Below are 25967 nucleotides of genomic sequence, written 5' to 3' on the forward strand. Positions count from 1 at the left end.
GGCAAAAACCCTTTCATCTTCTATAGTCCATGAGATGAGAACATGATCGAGGGGCTTTTCCACCCAACCACAAATGGTAAACTTCCCTAGTGTTAATTGACAGAAGAACTCTCGACCTACATGATGCACCTAGCAATTTGAAACTAACGGATGGCATGGAATCCAATGCAACATGATATATCTAACATACATTTCACATAAAGAACATGTGCTATGACCTACTATTATGATATGGTAGAGAGTACAAAATATAAATAATCTTTCAATATCAATAATGATTAGAAATCTTTGGCTAAATTTTTTTTTGTCGACAATTGATAGATAGATTTAGAATGGAAATGCACCCTTCTTTTTTACCTCATATTTGTGTACTTTAATTTGTCTATCTAATTCATATTGAATCTAAAGAAAATATTTTTTGACATCCATCATTTCATTTCACATTTTCGCTCATCTGTATGCACAAACTATTATTTCATATTGAAAGGTATTTTAATGTGTATACTAACTTTCTAGATAGAATTTAAAACTAGTGAGGATAACCCTTCACATCATTAACAAGAAAACTAATGTTATCTTCATTTGTAATACATCTTCCAAGAGTAATCTAGGAAAATCTCAATTTAGATACATTATTCCAATATTTTCTTTGATAAAAATCATGGTCCTTGCCTATTCCTTGTTAATCATGTATACTATTTATAATTGCTACCGTTGTCAATGTAGCCCCACTTTTAATATTACAAGGTATACCAATCGATATAGTATCAATTCTACTAATAACCTATTATACATTTTACTCATTAAACACTAAGATCTTCTAAGATTGTGGAACTCATCACCTAAAATGTATGTTAATTAATATTTAATAAATGATATAATACAGTATGGATATTAATGTTAGTTAAATCTCAGAAGCATTACAATGCTATCAATAGATAAATTTAGGAAATTCAAAGAAGCAATTAACTAATATCAAGTTAACAATTTACATTAATAAATAAATAAGGTTTTGGCTTTTGGGTAGTAACAATGCATGATGTGGGATGCACAAGGGTCAAAAAGTACACATTTCAAAGTGTCTCTCGATACCTTCTCAAAGATGTTCCAATAACCGTCAACTCAAAATTGCTAGTACTTGTGGACAAATGTCCGAGTAGTTGTGCACAAATGTCCCAATAGTGGTGCATAAATGAACCAATTATGGATCAGAAAAGGTCAAAAAAGCTAAAAATGATTGGTTATTGATACATGTGAAATTTATTAATGAGCTTTTCATTATAATTTTTTTGGCTCATTTAAAATTAGTAATTAGAAGATTGAATGCACGAAAAAACTATCCACTACTGAAACTATATCTACCCTATAGGAACTTTAATTGCTTGCTTAGGTTAACATTATTATACGTAAATTGCATTTGCTTGTCTTTATCCAAGTACTAAGTCGCAAGGATGTCTCCACGATTTGCAAGTTATATCATCAAGTCGCATGAACAACATTAAATTTGGTGAAAATATTTTAGAATCATGTAGCAATATTTACATAAAATGATTTTCCATCCTAAGAACAACCTGCCTTTAGAGTCTCTTGTCTCCCCCTTTAAAATCTATCGTTACTCTTTTCCGTGTACGACACCTCACCGCTATAACTTATTTTAGGAGAGAAAAGTAGCATTTTAATTTACTTTATATAATAAAACATTATTTAATTGAGTGAGAATATAAATAAAATTCAATCAAAACAATAGTAATAAAACATTGTTTTACTTTTCAAGCATTTAAGTGTCACAAACAATGAAATCAAATGTTTCTAATTTTATTTAATGAGCGTTTTTGTATCTATTATGTTATTATAATCTGCCTTTGGCATAAATTAACAACTTGGTTAGTCATTCTATTGAAATATGTATGCATTATTAATCTAGTATTTATGGGTATTCCATCACACCAATCACTTCCAATCAAGATAATCGTTGCCTCGATAATATTCTTGCCTTTCAACCTATTCAATGCACTCATAAATATGTACTAGCTCCCTAATATAAATAATAATGATAAACAATAATCAAATTTTCTTATATATCAACATAAATATATGATAATCAATAATCAACATTTAAAAATTAAGTTTCCTCTCATTTTATAATCAATAATTACTTCTAGCTTGTCTTAAGTTTGGGATGTGACATAAATGAATTTACATAGACAACATAAAAATAAAAAATCATAATTATAAACATAGAAATAATTTAAGGTATAAAATGTCTTTGGACGTGTAGTGTTGTGGTTAAAACACTTCTTTGTTGAATTGGCCACCAATGTTCAAACCCTTGCTGGGCGCAAGTCTTGTGCTTTATTGGGCCATTGAGATTGAGGGTTTGAACAAGTGAAGTGTGGGGATGAGGTCTCATGTTTGTGACCTTATCGGTTCATAGCGCCGGGTCAAAAGCACTTCATGTGGAATCAAAGGGCGTGTCATGTCAGCATCATCAGTCATTTTAAAAAAAGTTTTTCTAGACATAGTTTAAAAATTTAAGACAAGATATATAAGAGACACTAAACAATCATACATCTCCCTCAATTTTATGTTATTTATATCTATCAGACTTTATTATAACTTTCATATATATGAGTACTACTTATAAGAGTCAATATTGAATAATAAAACTTATATGATGATAAACCATGCATTATAACATGAATGTGTGCTTGAATATGTTAATAAAATAAATTTTGAACTTCTTCATTTGAGTAGTTTGTATCGCAGCCCAAGAGAAATTATCAAAGCCCTTAGTCATTTTCTTCATTCTCCAATAGTTGCAATATTTATCTATACACTTAATATTTATCTATACACTTTCCATGAGACCTAAATTTTTTTCTATATTTAAATCTCGTCTCAGTTGTTTTTCTCAAATATCTTCTTTATATCTTAGTTGCAATTATAGAATCCTTTGTGGAACCATTGGTTAAGTTCTATTAATAAGGCCACAATTGAACCTCATCTCACTTTAAATTTACAAAAATAAAATATAGATAGCCATCACTAGGTTATGCCATGAATTTAAATTAAAGATCCTAATAAGATAATATATTTATCTTCCTCTTCTATTTTCACTTATACCAAACCATCAACGATACCATGCTCGCTCTGTTCTGTCTCCATTAAAGGATATTCTAGAATTGGCCTCTCCAGGTTGCATTGGATGTCTTTGTCCCCCATATTGAGGAGTGGCGCCTGGTTCTGCAGAGGTGGGTTATTCTTCGCATGTGTTAATGGGGGATTGGTTTCAATTTTTGGCGCTTCTAGCATAAGTATGCCCTTTTGTGGATTCACTTGCTTTTTCCTCCATTCTTGTCTAGGTTTCCTTTGTGGTCTATTAAATGCTCTTCTCATGAACAATTTGCATCTGTCATGTAGGTGGAATTTACTGCCGCATCTGTGGCAAACCCTAATTTCCTTCTCAACCTCGACCCGCTGATTCCATTCACCATTCAGTGTTAGGATTGCGACAGACTGCGGAATGGTCTTAATTGCTGCTATTTTTAACCTGGCGTATGTATACAAATCACTTTCAATAATCTCCTCATTGATTTCCAAAAGTGTACCAGAGTTCGCCCAATTTTCTCCAAACTTGATTCGCTCCAATATTCAATTGGGAGATTGAATAGACGGACCCAGACCGGTTCTTCATAGTCTGCTAGTGCAGTGGGATCAAAGTTGGGGGTCTAGGGTTGAATGTACAATGGGCGATTGTCTGAGAACCAATTTTCTTTTTCCAGAATAAGATCCCTTTCAGTTTCTTCTAAGAAGACGACTATGAAGAAGCCTTTTGGAAGAAATTTAACAACAATAAGTTTTCCCCATTTGTTATTTACCCAGTCATGAATGGTTTTCCTAGACATCTTTGGTCCTATGAATCTGGCGATGATCACTTGCTTCTCAAAAAAGGCATTCTCTTCCGCTACCTCCTCTGTTAGGTCAATTTTGACCAAAGCTTCAGGTCTGTTAGAACCAGTATTCTCTACGGCTCGCTTGCTGATGCCCTCCTTAGGAACTTTCTGCGATGAATTCTTCTCCTCCCAGTCAACTTCCAGGATCCTCCATTTTGATGGGGTTTCTAGACTTCGTCCTCCTGCCTCTCCGATCCTCGGTGTTCGATTGCTCCTGTCTGCTCTGCTCCTCTTCGCTCACCATTCTGCTCTACTCTATCCTTTATTTAGAATTAAATATGAATTCTAACTTCAAACTACTTTATTTTATATTATTTATTTATTTAAAAATAAATAAATTTAAATTTAATGAATTAATTAATTTTTTAAAAGCAAAATAATTCATTTCATATTAATATTATTATTTTTAAGTAAATATATTTAATTTAATTTTTATAATTTAGAATATATATTTTTTTAAAATATAAGTTAATCTTAAATAAATAAGTTAAAAATCTACAATCAACTCTAGAATATGATTTTAATTTAACAAAATAAATAATTTTATAAATTTTTATTTATTTATATACTTAAATTTATTCTTAACCAACAAAAATATATATCTATTTTTAAAACCCTCAAAATAATAAATAATTGGTTAATGAAGAAATGACCTGCAAATACGAATCTAAGCAATATGTACATTTGAATATACCCTTTTTGAAGAAAACTACTAATTTATGAGTTTAAAAGAAAGAAGAAATACACAAGTATTTGATAAGGCATAAACATATACACATCCATTTTTCTATCAAAAATTTGAGAAAAAAGTGAAAATACTCTTTTTCTCTTTTCTTTTCAGAAATGAAACTACTATTCTAATTAACCCATCTTCTATCGGAATTAAACAAAATAACTATATCTTTTAAAAATACTTTAATCTTGTACAACCTGAGTTGGCCTAGTGGTGGAGAACTTGTGTTTTTGAAAGAGAGGTCACAAGTTCAAATTCCACAAGGGGGTAGGTTATGTACACCTTATCGGCTTTGGTCCATTACCAATAAAAAAAAAATACTTTAATCCTCTAAAAATTTTCCAAAGAAATTATAACATGCATACAAAATAAAAATCCCTCCCCTCTTTTCTCTTTTTTTTTCCAAAAAATCATGCAAGTGAATAGGGAAGACGGGAACCTGATTTCTATATGTCGAATGAAGACTTTGTTGATGATTCACCTTTTGTTTCCCGATATCCTTCCTCAATCATTGCTTGTAGCTTGGTGAAGTTCTTCTCCAAATCCTCAAAGTAAAGAAAATCCCGCAACATTCATACAAAATTCTTCCTACAACTAACATAAATTTGAAACTAATTTCTTAACAATTCAAAAACCTATTTCATCACATAGAAACAAAAATGAACTCCCATGTCATATATTCGTTAAATATAATATTTATTCTTTAATATTTTTAATTGAAAATTTCTTTTTTAGAATCTTCTTATTTCTCCTACACCATGTCCTCAATTAGGATATTGAGAAAATAAGTAATTTTCAAATCAATTATGACCTCATGTGTGTGTCACCACTATTTAGTTCTTCTTTTTAAAATAATTCTATCCTTATTCAATTTTCATCTCCAGCTAACATTGCTCATAAAATTAATATTAATATTAATAATAGCAGTAGTAGTAATAATAATTGTAATAATAATAATAATAAATAATAATTATAATAATAATATTAATAATAAGTTTTATTGAAATCTAAAAAGAGGGTTGGGTCAGTGCAAGAAGATGAGTCCATTTTTTGGCCAAAAAGTGAAAGTGTTTTTCTTGATTTTCCGGTTTTGTCTCATTTGAGCTTAAATTTTGAAACATTTGGAGATTGAATCTTGGAAAAAGTCAAGAATATAAAAGATAGCCCTTTGAGTCTACTTTCCAAATATGTAATTTATTTTAATACCCACATAATAAAAAATAACTTTTTGAATGGATTTCTAAAAACTATGTTTTAAAAATGTCTATTTCAGGACCATACCATGCATGTGTACGACCTATATTTTTTGACACAATTAAAATTATTTTCTCAAACCGTTTTGGGAAATGGTTTGTAACATACTAAACATTGATGAGCATATTTTTCTGTATTTTTTCTCAAAATATATATATTTTTAATTAATTTTTTAATGACCGTAATTATCTTTTTTAAAATTTGACGTGTATGACCCACATAATTTGACGTAATTTTAACATTTTATGATTTTTTTAAAATAGAAAATAATTTTGTGTAGATTCATGACATATAATTTTGTTTTCAAAATTCATTAAAATAAAAGTTATTAAATTAACAAAATTAGTTAATATTTTAAGTTTATGGACCCGATTTAGTATAAATTAAATAAAAAATAGTTAAAATAATCAATTTTTAAATAAATTTACATATTTAGAATCTAGACAGTATAGTCTGAAATGGGTTTTAATTTCGAATAAAAATTCTCTAATTAGAGGCACGTAAACTATTTCAGAAGTTCATATTTGTGCTTTCATTCATGAAGATTTGAATTTGCAGGTCCATGTCTCAGGTGTGGCCATCCCAGGCCTATCCCGAACCTAATTCCGAGGCAAGTGGCAGGTTGTGAAATCAACTTCCACAAAATGGGGGCTCGTTCCTAAAATTACCATAACTGTCCAAAAATGAAAAAATGAGCCCAAGAAAAAGGGTAAATTCGGATTTAAAAATGGTGGCCCATTTTTTAAAAATAGGACCTCATTTCGTTTTCAAACGGGCCCCAATTTGAGAACAAAATGGGGGCCTGTTTAGTTTCACCTCGGGCCCCCATTACTTTTTGCCTCGATGGCCTGAAGCAAATACGGGTCCCCATTTTTTGAAAACGGGACCCCATTTCTAAGAGTGAGTTTTCCAATGCGCGGACTTCCACCAATTTGTGACCCATTATCTTGCACTTACCCAGTTATGACAATCTCCATCCTTCTTCAATTCCATTGAGTTGGACAACTATATAATTTATGCTTCAAAAATGTCTATTTGATTTTGAATATCTTTTGTTGATGTAAGCCACTGGTGACAAAATTGAAAATGGGGACCCGTATCTAAGAGTGAGTTTTCCAACGCGTGGACTTCCACCAATTTGTGACCCATTATCTTGCACTTACCCAGTTATGACAATCTCCATCCTTCTTCAATTCCATTGAGTTGGACAACTATACAATTTATGCTTCAAAAATGTCTATTTGATTTTGAATATCTTTTGTTGATGTAAGCCACTAGTGACAAAATTAATTTACATTAACAACACTATCGACACTCTTTTCAAAAACCTTTATACTTTTGTACAAGAAGGTATGTGCATCTATGCACTTATTTGCTAACTCTCTGACTCTCTTCTCCCCAACATTTTTCTCAAAATCCTCCAAAATTGTAGCTTTCCAAATTAGAAGATAATATTTTAATCCTTGAGCAGTACCTGCAACTAGTTTGCATCACTTTTGAGTCTCATCAATCACTACCTTCAAAAGTTTCTCATGGAGAAACTTAACTTTATCTTTGATTATATCAATGCATTCCACCTGTGACATGATATACTTCTTGTTGAACTCAAGGCAGAACTAATAGAGAGAGAATACGTCTAAATAGAAATTAATATACAACTTAAACAGTTAATGAACAACACATATCCAACACATGAACACCAAGATTTTTTATGTGGAAAACCCAAATAGGAAAAAACCACGGTGAACATTTGCTCACAAAATATATCCACTATGTATATCAGATCAATGAAAAAAGCTCACTGCTCTGAACTTGCAAACCAAGGCTAACTGCTCTTGGAGTTAGATGCAAAAGAGGACTTGCAAAACTTGAATCTAACTGCAACAAGGCAAGATACAAAAAATGATTTAAAATGAAGGATTTGTCCTTGAACTTTGTATCAAGCAACCAACATGAGCACACACAACTTATAATTCAACTATCAACACTCTATCTTGTATCTCTGCCACAATCTCAATACAACTTGCATATCATTCAAACACAACTCTTCATTGAATTTCACACACTTCCTTTCACATTCTCTGCTCTATTCTTCCCACTCTTACTCTACACTCTTTTCCATACTCAACTCAATCATACACACATTCCTTATATACAAGATAGATCATCAAAGCTTGAACCAAGTTGGCTTGAAACAAAATATTCCTTTCAGACCAAAAACACACACGTTGATCCAATCTAGGAGAAATAGGGGACCAAAACACATCTTTTAAAGATCAATTCATCCTTCTGCAATCAATGGATCATGACAAATAACATATCAACATGCTAGGCATCCATATAAACAATTAATGGTCCAAACATATTCTCCAATGCAAATAACTCTAATCCGGATCTCCATGGGCTATAATGAGACCTATAACACATTAAACAATCTTAAAAAAATTATATCCGGACCTAAGGATAAGTCTAACATAGAATATCACAACTAGCTATGAATAATGCTACAACATCCAAAGAACACAAAGATATTTATGGACCACAAAACTATCATATCTATAATTCCAAAAGTATATCCAAAGAAGATAACAATAAAAACAACATCAAAAACACTTTTTGGACCCGAACACTTCCACAACAACCAATAGAACAATTGCATCACCAACATTGAAAGATATCATTGCACCACATATATTTCAGACCAACACCTATCCAGAACAACAAGTTTGACATCAATGACAACCACAACAACACATGCTTCCAACACTTCTTACTAGCCATGTGATGGAGAACATCACCAAGATGCAACATGTGAAGTGGTGACAATTGGTCCAAGTTCATTCGCCCTTGATTCATTGGCACTTGCAGAACCTTAGATGTAATAACATGTTCAAACTTCATCTGCAATTGTAGCAGGTCTAAACCAAAATCTCTGGGAGATCTTTGGGGGATCCATTTACAACCGACTAGTTTTCATCCTCTAGGCAATGGTATAAGATCCCTTATGTATTATTGCTTTTCAATATTGCTATTCCTTCATCCAACGCAATTTTCCAAGATTTTGCATAATCACACTCAATGCCTCTTCTATAGATCTAGTTTCATCCATGTTAGTATTGAAAGCAAAAATCTCTAACCATCATATGAATATCTTTTAGGTGGTTGTTTACCCTCTTTTAAATATTCAAAGATAGATGATCCCTCTTCAACTTCTTGTCTATATAGGGGTCTCAATTCAAATTTCTCAAACATAGAATGAAGTTTAATCACGTCTTCCTATTTAGTTTGTTTTAGCTGCAATGGAACATGAGTGTTAGTTTTTCTAAAAGTAATACTTCTACTTTATATTACATTTTGTGCAACAAAATCCCAAATCTTATATCCTTTCACACCATAATTGTACTTAATAACGATACATTTCAAAGCCTTGTTTTCCAAATTTATTCATTTCTCCTTTAGTACATGTGCATACACCTCAACCAAAAACTTTAAGATGTGTTGATGAAGGCTTATGACTTGACCAATCCTCCATAGGCATTTTATCAACAAGAGTGGATGTAGGAGACCTTTTGATTTGATAGCAAGTAATAGCTACAATGTCAACCTAAATTTTTTGTTCTATAACAACAAAAATTAGTATACTCCTAGCTTTCTTTGTTAATGTCTTGTTCACTCTTTTTGCAACTCCATCTTGTTATTGGGAATAAAAAGTTATCTTTTGTTTATGAATACCAAAATCTTTATAGAGTATCAATATTATTTGAGAAAAAATTGATGCATTGTTAGTGCTTAAATTTTTTTATTTTCTTCCCACTTTGTATGAGATTTAAAACACCATCTTGTTATTGGGAATACAAAGTTATCTTTCGTTTATGCATTGTTAGTTCTTAATAATGAATAAGATTTAAAACACCATGAAATTTATGATAATTAAAGTAAAATCAAATATCCATAAGTGTAATGATCATATGAATCAAAATCAAGATCACAATCATTCAAACCTTCAACAAGGTTTTTATTTTTTGAGGTCCTTAGACCCTTTTCCTCAATATGTCCAAGTCTTTGATTCTATACCATAGTCTTATCAACAAGAAATTTTGATTAAAAAACAAACCACCCTTAAGTACCTAAAAGATGTGACCATCAATTCAAGGGAAAACTCTCACCTCTTCCAATGAAGTATCCACAGATTTTCTTTCACATAAGTACTATTACACTAATAGTATATATATCCAACTTATATGATGTGCTGAATCTAACACCTAGAGCAATCACTATAGCTCCTCTAATACTTGCACATCCGCATCTATTAGTCTTCTCCCATATAACGATTTTTGTGTTAATCTAGAAGTTTTCAACACACCATTAATCGATTTTATCCTACCATCAAGTTTCTATCTTTACCATAGCCAACAATATCTAAATGAGAATCATCACCGAAGTACAACTTACATTCATTGAATTCTTCACATTAAGAAAAACAATCTCTATTCGAGGTCATATTGAAATATGCACTTGAGTCAATTAGTCAGGCATCTTTACGTGCACAAGTGGAAAAAGATGCAACATACACATCACTCTATTCCATCTTGGGTTGACAATCGAAATCAAATTTCTATTTTTTTTTTCTTTCTAGTGCTTACAAAAGTGTCCAAGTTTATCGTAGTTCTATCAAATGACTTCGGACTTTCTAAGAGATTTTAATCTCCCCTTGGTCTTGAATTTATTACACTTCTCATGCTTCTTGCCACTTTGCCTAGTTTTTCTACAAGAATTTAGGGCCTCCTTGGCATTGATGGATACCTTCCTCATCTCTTCAGAAAGAAAAGAACCCACCATATATTTTTGGTCTTTAAAATAATAGAAGTATGAGCGGTAGCAATAAGAAGAGATCCCTGCAAGTCAATCAAGGAACAAAATAGGATTCAAAATTTTTCCTCCTCATCCATCTTGACACAAACTGAAGGCAATTGAGCCACTAATATATTCTGCGCTTTCAAGTGGTTTGTAATTCATCCACCCTCTTCCATGTTTAAGGAATACAATTTCTTCCCTAAGAAAATCTTTTTCACTAAAGATTTGGCTTGATACATGTTACCAAGTTTCTTCCTTGTAACTTCTTTGTAGAGGACTTTTAATGGACATTGATTAAAAAAGAGTCTGTCAGGCACAATTTGATTAGTCCCATGGCTTTATGGCCTATAACATCATATTGAGCAACCCAAGTAGGACTTGTAGGTCTAAAAAACATTCTCATCAATACCATCCCATACATCTCAATCTATTAACACATCCTCAATCTTCAGCTTCCACATCTAAAATTTATTTATAGAAGATTTCTCCACATCTATTCTACCTGATAAATTTGCCATATAATTTTTTTTGCAACAAGATTCATAAAGTATTTTTTGCAGAAACTCCTATTCAAATTTAGATTAGTTTAAAACAACTAACAACCCACAACTAAAACCAAAAGTGATCAAGCTTTGGTACCACTTATAAGGAAGTTAAGGTAGAAACAAATTCCTACACTAATCTTGAGGGAAGATTATGTGAACCTTTTTAGATCTTTGCAATAGTTATAGAAACTCAATAGAAATAAACATAAATAGTATGGATTTCATAACACAATGATTTATGTGGGTTTGGGAGTGTAGATTAAATCTACAAGGTTGCCCGGGCTTCTCCTTTTTGCTCTTCCACTTTTTCGTTTCGCGATTTCTTTCGTTTGGTTTTGTTGCAAAATATATACCTTTGTATGCTCACATGTTGTTGTCAAGTGTTAATTGTATGTAGTTTTTAAAGGGCCTTGGCCTATATTTTTTTCCCAGTGGTGTGTGAAGTTTCCGCATGTCTGAGTGACACTCCAAGTTTTTGTGAGGTTGAAATGAATAGGTTAATTCAAGGTGTTGCCATGTGTTGTCCTCCCGTAAATTTCAAAATTTGGAAAGGAAAAAGATTAAAAAAGGACCACTATCGCACATGTCTAGAACGGGCCTTCATCTTAGATAGAAAGTGCTTATGATTGTGAGGGTTTTGACTCTACAACAAGATGAAGAGGTTTTTCTCGAGGAGATCAGATGGTGTCATCTGTCAAGGGATACATGTCCATGTTTTTGTCTTCCTTGCATCTTTTCTGTTACGATCAAAAGGGACTGAGTGTGTTGGAAAATTATTCTATTATGGGAGGTGGTTGGCTAATGATGGAGCTTAGATCGTTCCACCAAGTGGTTGGAACAACAACCATGATGATTTTCCATGCAACAAATATGCAAAAGTCTTTTTTGTTTTGAACTTTTAAAGTTCTTGATTTTGAAATCTTCTAAAAGCTTGCATGCTTTCTAAGAGAAAGGGATGTTTTTTGAGGGGGATTTTAGGAAAAGGATTGATACTCTATAAATATAGTAAGGTAAAAGTAATTACCAGACTTTAATTTTAATTCCTAAATGAAAGAATGAGATATTGACCTTTGCTATGTGCTTCAATCTTAATGAATGACTTAAAATTCTATGTTCGAGTATGATAGGTTGTTGGCATGTAGCATAGATTTTATGGTTTCTATTTGATTGTATGATTTTTGAATCATATGTTATCACTCTTTCATACATCTATGTTGAATTAAATGGATGCTTTAGCATGCTATTGTAGAAATATCAGTGAATTACCCTAAGAAAGTGAAGTACATGTTATTCTCTTTAGCCTTAATAGGTGCATCTCATAGGGAGATTTGAATATTGTGTTATGTGTTCAAATGACCTTATATGCTTGGTTCTCTCCCTACCTATGAAGAGATTATGGTATTATGTGCTTGTGTTATGGAATGATATGGTCTTTGCTTCTGATGAATATTCGACTCTAGAGTATTTTAAGTTTTGACGCATTGCTTGATTTAGTTTACTTTAATAAGTTCTATCTCTCTCCCTTTTTTATCCACGTTCACAAAGAGCCGATTTCCAAAATCCTAGAGGTCATTTAGTGAAATGCATCAAGTCCCCATTCATTGAACTTCCCATAAGGTTGTTCCCTTGGAGTGCAAATTTTAGGGTCATCTAGGAGAAAAAAACTCGCACAACAAAAGCCATCTAATATATTATTCATAAATTCATAACAATATATAAAATACTTGTAGAGAAAGCTTCTCATAAAAGTATTACTAGCTAGAGATGCAAAGATAACTCAACAATAATGAGACTCTTACACACAATCTCTTGATGAACTTGTAAAACACTGAGAGGGGGGGCGGGGGGTGAATCAGTGACACCAAAAACAACACTGCTTTAAACATTGACCAATAGATATACTTAACAAGTTTGTTAAACAATATGCATGCAATCTAAAATGATATAACATCATCCACAATAAGTAAAACATCCACCATAACACAAGTGTTTATATGTGGAAAACCCAAATGGAGAAAACCACGGTGAGATGGGACTCACAAGTTAACTATCTACAGTAATGGATAATAGACTGGTTAATGTTTACAAAAATTTGCTCTATTAGGAGCGAATCCTGTTAAAGATCCCAAAGCTTAGTTAAAAGCAATACCCTGTAAAAGGTAGTATCCTATAAAGAGTAACCTCGGTAGAGGATTTTTTAATCCAAACTAATGGGTCACCCAGTTAGAGGATTTATACAATGAAGCTTGTTAGAGTTTACCCAGTTAGGGGATTTGACTGTTGCAGTGATTAGAAAACAATAGGTGGTGTGATCTAGTAGTAGCACAACTTGCTTGAATAGATCCTCTTCTATGCACTCGAAACTTCATTACCAGCATACTCTGCAACTTAGCACTTTTGCCTTCACATCAAATCATCTCATAACATATCTCCTTCGCTCATACAAAATAATTCATTATGATGTCAAAATATAGACGTTTAGATTTCATTTCGGCCTCTAGAAATCATATCACAATTTCTTAGGTGCAGTGTATCTGGTCAAACAATCAAAACTCATCACAAAAATACCGCCAAAAATTGTCAGTGGGGATAACTCATCACGACTAGTGATAATTCATGACATAATCAATGAATATCGGTTGGACCAAAAATAGTGGTTGGAGTTAAACATATAAACTCTTTGTCCTTTGATAATCCTTTGATAATCTCCGCTGGATCTTCAGGTTGTCACCAAGTTATGTATATCCATATATAAATACACATTGGTTGTCTTTGTGTATATACCACTTGTCACCATGTATCGGTTAGATATAAACTTCTAATATATCGATTGTAATATAAACAAATTTGAAGTCACACTGGTAGACAATGTGAACATATGTGTGTATGTGTTTCATCAATGACAACATATGAAGTTATTCATTACAATCATCATCAAGCCAACAATCTCCCCCTTTGGCATTGATGGCAACACTTAGAAAATTTTACAGTAATACCGCTAAGTGTGGTTACAAAAAAAACATTGTACACACACACACACACACACACACACATATACTCCCTCTTACTACATACAACATACAAATTTTTCACAACACATACATATAACTACTCCCCTTTTGACAACAATGCCAAATTGAAAAGAAAAATGCACACACACACACACACACACACACACACACACACACATATATATTTGTAGCAAAATATTTTACATATACAAATACTTTAAAATCTAAATCGAGATGTATGTAGTGCAATCCTCAAAAAAATGTCACTAAAGTTTCTCTTCAATTGAGAAAAAGCATGTTCCCATGTCTCTAGCAATTTCTCAGTGATCTCAATTGTGGTCATAATCTGAGTATAGAACTCTTCCATTGACTCAAGTGTACATGTTTCTGGAGTAGCCAAAATTGCTTCTGCATTCTTGTAGGCTCTTTGCAATATGTCCACTTGGAGTTTGAGTAGATTCTTCAATTCCTTCAGGGATCGAAGTCTTTTTGTCGTTTCAAAATCATAGGTATCTAACCTGTTTTGCAAATCATCCAAAGATTTGACAAAAGCAAAAATAGAATCTTGTAGTGGTACATATGCATTGCATATCTTCTGTAGCTTTTTCTCTGTTTCAATTCACCTGTTATTGATATTAGAATAAAAGAATGAAACATTAGAAGTAGATGCAACAATTTTCCCTTATGTTTCAATAGCTTTTCTTAATAAATCTTTATTAAGAGATAGAGCATTTTTTTCTATATCAATCTCTTTCATAAGCTGCTCTCCACACTTCTTCTTGTAACTCTCCTCAACATAATTTTGTGCTTCTTCTTCTAGGGACTTAAGTTGGTCAGATGCATCAGCAAATAGTTGACCAAGTTTGCAAATAGGAGTTGTCAAATGCCCTGTAGCAGTTTCCGGTAGTAGAGTTGTCAGAATATCCACAACATTCTGAATGGTTTGTGCTTCCATTCTCTGTTCTTTAAGTCTCTTCTTGTGTGCACTAGATTGCATGATAGTTGCAATCTTCATCATTTATGATGCACTCATATTATCAACAATTATAGGCCCTGAAATGCCTAATGAGTCATCATCATCTTCTTCAGTCTGTTGTGTGACTAATGATTTTATCGGTTCAATAGATGTTAACTTATTAATCTTTTCTCTCTCTTGTTCTTTCTTTGGTTCCTGTTCAAAAATCTGTGTATCAACTTTTTCATCAGATTCCTTCTGAATGGCCTGTGAAACTGGTGGGAGTTGGGGTTTCACTAGTTGTTCCTTGGCTAGTGGAGTATCCACTCCTAGTTGAGTTGCCGATATCTCAACTGAAGTAACCTGTGAGTTTGAAATTGTTGGTGGCTGCATATCTGGTGTAGTAATGTTTCTAGATAGATATATTGCTTCCTAAATATCATCAAGAAGTATGACTCATTGGGAAATAGTGTCATCCTTCTTCTTGATAGGATACGCAACATCAGCTTGTACAATTTCTTCCTCATCCATTTTAGGTACATCAACAGTATATTGCTCATCCTTAGAAGAATGTATAAGCTCTTGCATCTATTGGATATTACGAGCAATCTGATGAGTCTCAGTTTCAACAGTTTTCACCTTTCCCCTAAGTAGCTTCAATCTTCTTGTGCTAATTGATAGTAAGTTTTAGTGTAGTTTGTTAGATTCATTATTCTTTTCTTTAAGCATCTGAAGAGATAAAGAAATTGTAACAACGTAGAGGGAGAATACATAAACTCTGAAAAAAAAGACTTATATGCTGAACACCCACTCACATATTTTAGTTTCTTATCAATTAGAGAAGAAATTTCAAAGGGAACCTCCCCTTGATGAGAGGAGAGATTAACTTCTCAACATAGCTATGTGTGAATCATATATTTTGTCATTGGTACGCTAGTGACAAAATATTCACCCAACATACCTCCCCTTACTCTAATCCTTCTCCTTCCTCTACTTATACCCTTTTGACATAAATGGCAAATGAATTCTTCAAGTTGAAGATATTGCAGTGATAAGCTTGCTCTAAAGAATGTATCCCCTTAGTAACTTGATGAAATTAATATCAACTTATGTTTGGGATACTCAAAAGTTTTCTTTGATAAAGATTTTGTGAAGATATTTGTAAGACTTACGTGTGTGGCAACATACTCCAATTTGACCTGTTCATATCGAACTTGTTGCCTGAGTGAGTGATATTTTATTGGAATGTGCTTTGTTTTGGAGCAGATAATAGAATTTTTTTGACATGTTAGTTGCACTTGTGTTATCAAAAAATATTGATATTGGTTGAGTGTATCCTTAATTCTTAGTAATGTTTGTCTCATCTAAAGAAGTTGAGTGCAACAAGACATTGTTGCAATGTATTCAACTTTTATAGTAGATAGAGAAACAAAAGCCCTATATTACTCAAACAAGATAGAAGATTGTTACCAAGGAGGAAATATCCTCTTTGTGTACTCTTTTTTTGTCATCAACTCTATCGGCCCAATATACATTAGTGTATGCTACTAATGTAAAATAGTTACATCTTAGATACCACAAATCAATATCCAACAAGCCTTTTAGATATGTAAGTATACTTTTAACTACCTACACTCGGGTTTCTTTTGTTGTTGCTTGAAACCATGCCTACCATTTTCATAATATCAAGTCAAAAGCTATCACATATAAGAGACTCTCAATCATTCACCTGTAGAGTGGATTTTTTGGGGTGACCACATTTATTTAACTTACAACTTGTGACCATAGATGTACTCACTAGTTTACAATCCTTCATTTTGAACTTCTTCAACATCTCTTTCATATACTTGGATTGGGAGATGAATATTCCTTTAGTGGATTGAAAAATGTATAACCTTAGGAAGAATTATAGTTTAAGAATAGTGAACATCTCAAACTCTTTTTTCATGTCCACAATAAATTCTTGCACATCATATCAGTACTACCACCAAAGTTGATATCATCTACATACACCACAATCAATTGATCACACTTTTAGTTTTGATATGTAGAGATTGCCATCAATAGTTCCCTATTTTAAATATTATTATTGTAGATACTAGTCTAGTCTTGATTACTATACCTTCGGACTTGTTTCAACCCCAAAAGTGCCTTATTTAGCTTGCATACATAGTCCTTATTTTCTAACAGGAGAAATCCTTCTAACTATTCAATAAACACAACTTCATCCAAGTTTTGATTTAGAAAGGATGACTTGATATCCATATGATATACTTTTAAGTTCTTAATTCAAGCAAATACCAAAAATATTCTATTATCCGCTAGCCATGTAATAGGGACAAAAGTTTCTTCAAAATCAATACTTTCTAGTTGAGCATACCCTTTGCATACTAACCTTATCAAGTATTTCTCACAACTTGGTCATCTTCATTCAATTTGTTCTTGAAAATTGACTTAATGAAAACCACATTTTTGTCCTTTGGTCTTGGTACAAGCTCCCAAGTTTCATTCTTTTTAATTTGATTTAACTCTTCTTCCATGACACTAACGCAATGTTTGCCTTTACTTTCTTTTGTAAATTTCTTAGGTTGTATCATAGAGAGAAAATATAGGCTTGCATGATGTGATGCAATTGCTAATTGCCTTCTTGCTTAAATTTTAGTATCTTTATTATGAATAATTAGATCTTCTTGATGATTTCTTCTTGTAGATTTGGATGGTGTTTTTTTGTCTTTTTGGTGAATATCCATATTTTCAACTTCTTCCTCTTCTTCCCCTTCCTTGTGATTTGCTTTCTTTGGGTAATAGGTTGACTTCATGTGCTATTTTGTTTTGAATCTTTTCCTCATCTACTCTCACATTTGAACTTTTAAGAAATTTTTGTGATTTTTATCATAACATCTATAGGCCTCATTTCTTAAAGAATATCGAAGGAAGATACCCACAGATCTAGAGTCAAACTTTCTCAAGTTTTCAGCGTCTTTTCTTTTATAGTATTTCATACCAAAAAATTTAAAGTACTTAACCATTGTCAATCTACCCTTCTATAGTCCATAAGGTGTTTTACTATTATTAATTTTGATTTGTCATTGATTCAAAATGTAGATTATGGTATGAACTGCTCTCTCTCGAAGTTTCTAATATCTTGGACTCATTCAACATTGTCTTTTCCATTTCTTATTAGAATATTTAATTATATTTTAGTCACCTATATTTAGTTCCTTGTTTAATGGTAATTTAGCTTTTTAGTTAATTAACTTTTAAGCTTTATTTAGCATTTAGCTTTTTCTTTTTAGTTAATTAGCTTTTTAGATTTAGTTAGCATTAAACGACTTGTTCTTAATTTAGAACGTCGTCCTTGTAATCTCTTTATATACGCTTGTATATTGTTGAATAGATTATCCGATTATTGAATCATTCATTCAATTTATTTTTCATGGTATCCGAGTGGGTCGATGGGATTCTTTAAAGTTTGGCGAATTTTTTAATAAAAATTCATGGCCTTCTTTCAGGAATATTTTCTAGGTGTTTTTAATTGTTTTTTTATAAAAAAATGATTTTGCTTTTTTGAAGGCTTTTTGAGGGTTTCAAGGGTTTCTTCTTCGTGGGTGAATTTCTTTGTGCTGGGCAACAGTTCATGTTTTTTTTAAGGTTCTAGAGATTTTCGGGTCTACAACCTAGAGCTTTTTTTTTTGCAGATTGAAAATTTTCCTAGGGTTTCTACAATTTTTGACTAGGGTTTTGACCCTTCAGTTCAAGTTAGAATTTTATTTTTCTTGTAGATTCTTGGTGGGTTTTTCGAGACCTCAACTGGGTCATCGTCAGATTTTTTGGGCGCATCGTTTTCTGTGTCTCAATTTTTGAGCTGTCGGATCTGTTCTATTTTTTAGCTTCTTGGTGGGTTTTCAAGAGCTTTTCTAGGTTGGTCTCAGAATTTTTTGGGTTTTTCATTTTCTATGCCTCGAATTTTGTGCCAACAAATTTGCCTTGGAATTTAAAAACAATTCGCAATTTCTGCTAATTTTGTGTATGTTGGGAATTTTGCTATTTTCTAGGCACTGTTTATGCTATTTTAAGTTTGCAAAAAAAAATTCATTTTTGGGTTTCTTCCAAACCTCGAAATTTGTGCATTGGAATTTGTGCCAGAATTCTCCTATAGCATTTTAGATTTTTTGTGCAACTACTTTGATTTTATTTTTTTTAATCAAATTCTTTTGTCTCATGCTTTCACTAGGTTGATCTCGTTCAACCTCCATTTTTCGTGATGCCATCTTTGACCAACATCATGTTGGAACACGGTAAAATGTTCAACAACTGCCAAAACACCTGGAAATAGTGCATGTTCACGATATCTAAATATCATTGCCTTGATCAGATTGATTTAGGCTAGACCTCATCCTACAGGTCCTAAGGTTCTCACATTTTTTTTCCTCAAAAATTGTTCGCAGGGTTTAGAATTTTTTCCTTCAAAATTATTATCTTTCATCTGCAAAACTTGCGTGGGTTTTCTGATTTTTCACCATAAAAAATCCTCAGAGGGTTTTTCTTGATTTTGTTCTCAAAAATCAGGGTTTTACCATGTAATGTTGTCTAGTGTTTTCCCGCATGATGTCTAATGTTTTACCGCGTGATGTTTGGTGTCTTACCACGTGGTGTTTTGGGTCTTGCCATGCGAAGTTTCAAGGTTTTGTTCGATTTTTTTCACATAAATCATTTCAAGGGTTTTTACCATTTTTTTTCCATAAAAATGATGATTTGTATCTTCAGTTTTGGAGGGTTTGTTGTTTTTTCCTCAAAATCATGGTTTAATGTTTCAGTTTGGTTACCCAACGTTAGGTGGATTCTGGTATTCTTGGTCATTAACAATTTTTAGATCCAGGGAGGGTCTCCACCGTAGTAGAGTGTTCTTTTTGTTTGTGATCAAAAGACCTACAGTGTCTTCAGTAGGGTAGTTAGTAGATAAAATGACCACTAAGGGAGGGTATTAGAATATTTAATTATATTTTAGTCACCTCTATTTAGTTCCTTCTTTAATGGTCATTTAGCTTTTTAGTTAATTAGCTTTTAAGATTTATTTAGCATTTAGCTTTTTCTTTTTAGTTAATTAGCTTTTAAGCTTTATTTATCATTTAGCTTTTTAGTAGTTCACTTTAAACGGCTTGTTCTTAATTTAGAATGTCAACCTTGTAATCTCTTTATATATGCTTGCATATTGTTGAATAGATTATCCGATTATTGAATCATTCATTCAATTTATTTTTCATTTCTCGCAATGTTTTATTCTTTCTGTCAACAATTTCATTTTAGTGTGGAGTTCTTCAAGCTGAAAGATTTTATCCAATTCTTGGAAGTGGTCAAAATTCTTTAAATTCATTTAAAGTGAACTCACCTCCTCTATTTGATCTTATGTACTTCATTTGCATACCATTTTCATTTTCAACTAAAGCCTTGAATGCCTTAAGCTTCTCAAAAGCTTTAATTTTTTTTTTTTAAATACAACCCATGTCATCCTAGAATAATTGTCAATTAGTAATATAAAATAGCTAGATCACCTTGTAATTTTTTTTGTTCTTTTCAGCCCATAGAGGTCTATATGGACAAGTTTCAAATGTTTTGATTTTAAATGCTCCTTCATTTAAAGCTCGTGCTTGTTTATTTTCCATGTTGGTACTTCTTGCAGATAGTGTTTGAGATCTTGCGAACTTTGGCATATTGCTCATAGCTTGATTATGACTAATTTTTAGTAGATTGTCAAATTGTGTATGCCCCATCCTTATGTGTCATAACCAACTCTCATCTTCTTGCGCATGACGCATTTTTCTCCATTAAATTCACTAAGGTTGTCAAGAGTGTTCACAATTTTGCTTTCCTCTTTGACAACTTTCTTGGTACTTTCCTTTTTTATTCCAAGACCTTTAGCATGAAATGTGAGTGTCCTTGGTCACACATTTGAATCACATTGAGAAGATTATACTTCAATCCTTTAACATATTTAATACTTTTTAAGTTTTTATTTTTTCATTGTCAAGGATAAGAGTATTTATTCTTTTTATTTATTTTGTATTGTTGTCCCTAAATTTCACTATCCCTTCATTTACCTTTGTCAAGGTGAGGAATTTACTCTTTTCTCCTGTCAAATGACTAGAGCAACCACTTTTAATATACCATTAATTTTTCTCATTTTGAGGATGAAAACGTGTTTGTACAAGCATGAACTTCTCCTTTTTCTTTTCCAGCTCCTGAATCTTTTTCCATAATTTGCCATTTTCCTCCTCTTGTTTGGCCATATTATTCTCCTCCTTATTCTATCTAGGTTGTTCCATAAAACCACTTCTGCAAAAAACATGTTGTATATCTAGAATTCTTACACTTCTAACATATAACATTATAATCCATTGAATGAGTGAGTTATAGATAATACTTGAAAAATCATAGGGATTTCTATTCTTGTTCCAACCAAAGTTTCTTATATGTGTGTTACAATCTATTGCTTTATGACCAAAGTGATTACACTAAAAGAAATAACCAAAGAAAGAATGTTGGAACCTAGTTGTGAGTGTTTTCCTTTAAGAGAAGGAATTTTTGAATTTGTCCTGGTTACGTTTAGGAGTGTTTGATTTTTATCGGATATGATTCTTTTTCTTCTTAGTATTTTCATTTTGGTAGGAGTTTTGAGAGATTCTACATGGCTTTTATATTTCTCCCTATTTGCCTTCTTTGGTGGCTCTTTGGACATTGGATCTTATTTAGTACTCTTTTGATTTTTTCATAAACAAAAAACGTCTTGTTCAATGGTGATCTCTAGACATTGATGATATCATCTAAGATTTCAATTCTTTTCTCAAACTTGAGACTTTTGTTTAACTTGGAGGTTTTTTTCTAGTTCCTTTCTCAAGGAAATAATTTCACACTCCAACCTCTCACAATTTTCTTCCTTTTTCTTCAATTGGACTCTTACCTACTCTTCAATCCTTTCTTCAATTTAAAATTTTATATCTATCATCATTTTTTTAGATTTTTCAAGAATTTGCAACAATTTTTTTTTAGATTGACTATCCTCTTGAAGTTGTAATTTTTATTGTTTGTACTTTTTCTTAAGTTTCTTAATTTCACTTAGAACACATAGGACTTCTTCTAAAACTACTTGCCCATCTAATTTGGTATTCTATTCCTCTTTTAACTCATCTTTATTTTCTTTGTCCTTATTTTTGAAGATATCAATTTTCGTTTATATTGCCATGAATAGAATCTCTTCTCTATTAATAGAAGAGAAACTCACTACAAAAGAGCTACTTTTCTCTTTTTAATAGAGGTATTTCTTCTTTTTGTGAAAGATCTTTTTATCATATTTTTTTTATATTGATATTTTTGTCAACTTTCTTCATGTTATGCTCTTCCTCATCATTAAAACTTTTATTTTCATATGGATATATAACAAAATAGTGTCCTACTTTTCCACAATCAAAGCATTTAAAAGGCAAGTTACCTTTATTTAATTTCCTTACAAAATGAGGTTCTTCTTCATCCCGATTTCACTGGAGCTATTACTTCACTTGAGTTCCTTATTTTTCATCTTCTTTTAGGCTTTTAAGGATACCTCAAGCTTAGATATATCTCGTTTTCATTCCTCATTTCATATTCATGAGGAACCCATGTAACTTGACCTTTGCCAATTTGTCTAGATATTTCATTTTTTCAATAGCAAAATTTTTGGCTCAAATAGTAAGGGGAGAGACCTTAATACCTTCTTCCTAATCACAAAATCTTCAATCTTTTCACCAAAGAACTCAATTGGTATTGACAATTTCATCCACGCAAAGCAGATAGGCTACCTTGTTTTCTTCATTTTTTATTTTGAAACTCCCAAACTATCTTTTATTAATTTCAAGCTTACATTTCATCTTGGTGTCTCCTTCATAGATATTTTTTATTTTATCCTAAATTTCTTTTGTTGATACACAATGCATGACCTTGAAAAACTTCAATTTTAATAGATCACCCAAAATTGCACTTATAGCTTTTTCATTTTTCACTTTCCCTCTGTTTAGCTCGATTCATCAATGTGGAATGTAGAACAACATAACCATCGATGTTTGATTACCAAATATCTAACCCAAGAGTCATTAAGTAAGCATGCATCTTTATGCTCCAAAGGGCATAGTTTGTTCCAACAATCAATGGATCCCTTTTTAGGAAAATCCTTCTTGATCAGTCATTTGTGCTCTTTGAGATCTGCGTTCTAGTGGTTAGACTATACTTGAGGCAGGAAACTCTGACACCAATTGATGAGTAGAAGCTTCTATTGAGAGGCATATGAGTCAGTATAAGATATTACTTTCTTTTTCAAATTACTGACTATAGTAATATCAATCGTGCAACATCAATAATTAAAAACACAATAGTTACGTGGAAACCATTTCAAGAAAGAAACACAAAAAAATGATTTGATAACGTAAAATCTTCCCTGATTGACTCATAGGAACCAACCTATTGGGGACACCAATCCCTTCTTAACTTTATAGGCATCAACCAACTAGAGACACCAATCCCCACAAATAAGCACCAACTTAGTGAGATACACCAATGTCTTTTATGATAAGAGACCAACCTTATAAACACTAGGATGTTAGTCTTATTGAAAATAAATCTCCTTCATAATATATTCCTTACAATAATTTTCTACTCGAAATAAATTTCTTTTGTTCTTCAAATCTACTTTTACTTGTTATGCCGAGAGGCATCTACAATGAAATCAAAATGTCCGTAAACAAAAATCCATTTTTGAAACAATTTGACATGCAAGTGATAGGTAAATGCATGAAATGTGTCATTTTTCATCTTTTTGGGAGGTGTTATTTTATTACTCTAAATAAAATAGAACCCTCACCACTTGTCTCCAACTAGATTCACAACATTTTGCATGCAGGACTTTAATGGATTTGTATTCTTGCTATTTAGTATTTTAGAAGAACAATTATTTTACAGATGATTTTCTTCTATTACTATTATAAGATATCTCTCAGCATGTTTTACATATATTTTACATATATTTATATATACTAGTACGATATAACTTATATTCAACATACACTCATCACCACAAACCACACAATTCATTTATATATGCTTGAAGGAGGGCATCCTCTTGAAAGGACATTCCTTTACAAAGGGAGGCAACACTTCATTTATATCTTCCGTTACAACACTTGGGCGCTCACATGAAGGATCGACCCCTTTAAATAATTTTTTTATTTATTTCTAATTTTCAAAAATGACACAATAGAGGAGGTCAGCCCAATTTTTTATTTTCATGTTGCAAAGAGGGTTGACCAGTATAGGTATTAGTTTAACTATGTCTTGGGTGCCAATGGCAGGACACTTATGCATCCATGATATTTTTAAATGACTTAAATAGTTATTAATCTTTGTCCTTTCAACCAATCAATTTTAAAAAAATTTCAAGCTAAAATAAATTTTTATCTTTTCAAAAGTAACATGCAAAATTTTTAACAAATATTATTTAAAAACTGATTTATTTGTCATGTGATTGGTCTATATTATTTTCAGTGGGCATAAAATTTAATTTTTGTCAACAAAAAATCTAAAATAATTACATCAGCAAATGTCAAATAATCTTTTTACTTCAATTTAGTTTACTATTATACATAGTGTACATCAATTTAGTTTCTATTTTTTATATTACATACTTCAATTCTCATTAATTCAAATGTCAAATCATATTGAATTATCTAATGACATCATCACATAAGGTACAATATGCTATTATTATTAGACATTCAATTGATAATTCAATTTGCAAGAATTAATATTTAAAAATACTATTTTAAGTGTGACAACATTGAAACAATGAAATTCAATTTCCACATATTAATATTTTTTAAAAACTATTAAATAATGATGTATTATCTCTAGACACATCAAGTAAAATCTAACAATTTAAATAAAATAATTTAAAGGCAAAATAAAATAACAATAAAGTAAACTAAAATCTAGTATTTTTTTACTTATTTCACTTCAATGCAATGTCTCAGTACAATATAAAATATATTAAGTTTATTCTATAGATAATTTATTATTAATCAAGATTTTTTTTTTGATCGATAAAAGGCCGTAGCCAACATTTTATTATTTTTATGAAAATATTACATCTCCATTCAGTGTGGGCACCGGTAGGAAAGAATGGAGATAAGAAAACCTCCGGTCTCGCCCAAATCCCTTCTGGAATCAGAAATTATAAATAACTGTACATTTTTACAAATCCTCATCTGAGGATGTAGGCAGACATAATAAGACATTTAAGATTCTATCCGTACATAATATCATTCAGCACTTTTCGGCTAGATCCATCTTCTCATATATGGCTAATCCACAAATGCTTTGATCATAAACTTTGTCCTGTTTCCCGAATCTGCAAAATCTTAGCGACATACTTTGCCAGATTGTTAGTAGCATAGTAAACTTAATAAATTGCATCGATCATTCAAAGAATAATAACATCTTTCAAATAATGTAAGAGGATTATAGCCTGGATACCCCTTAGCTTGAAACCATCCTACCCCTTTGGGTTTCAAATTAAGAGATTATCCAGGCTACAATTCTGCCTACAGCTGGAAAGAATCAATTTCTATCAGATTCTTAAAT

This window comes from Cryptomeria japonica, chromosome 10 (genome assembly GCF_030272615.1).
Source record: "Cryptomeria japonica chromosome 10, Sugi_1.0, whole genome shotgun sequence".
Lineage (NCBI taxonomy): Eukaryota > Viridiplantae > Streptophyta > Pinopsida > Cupressales > Cupressaceae > Cryptomeria > Cryptomeria japonica.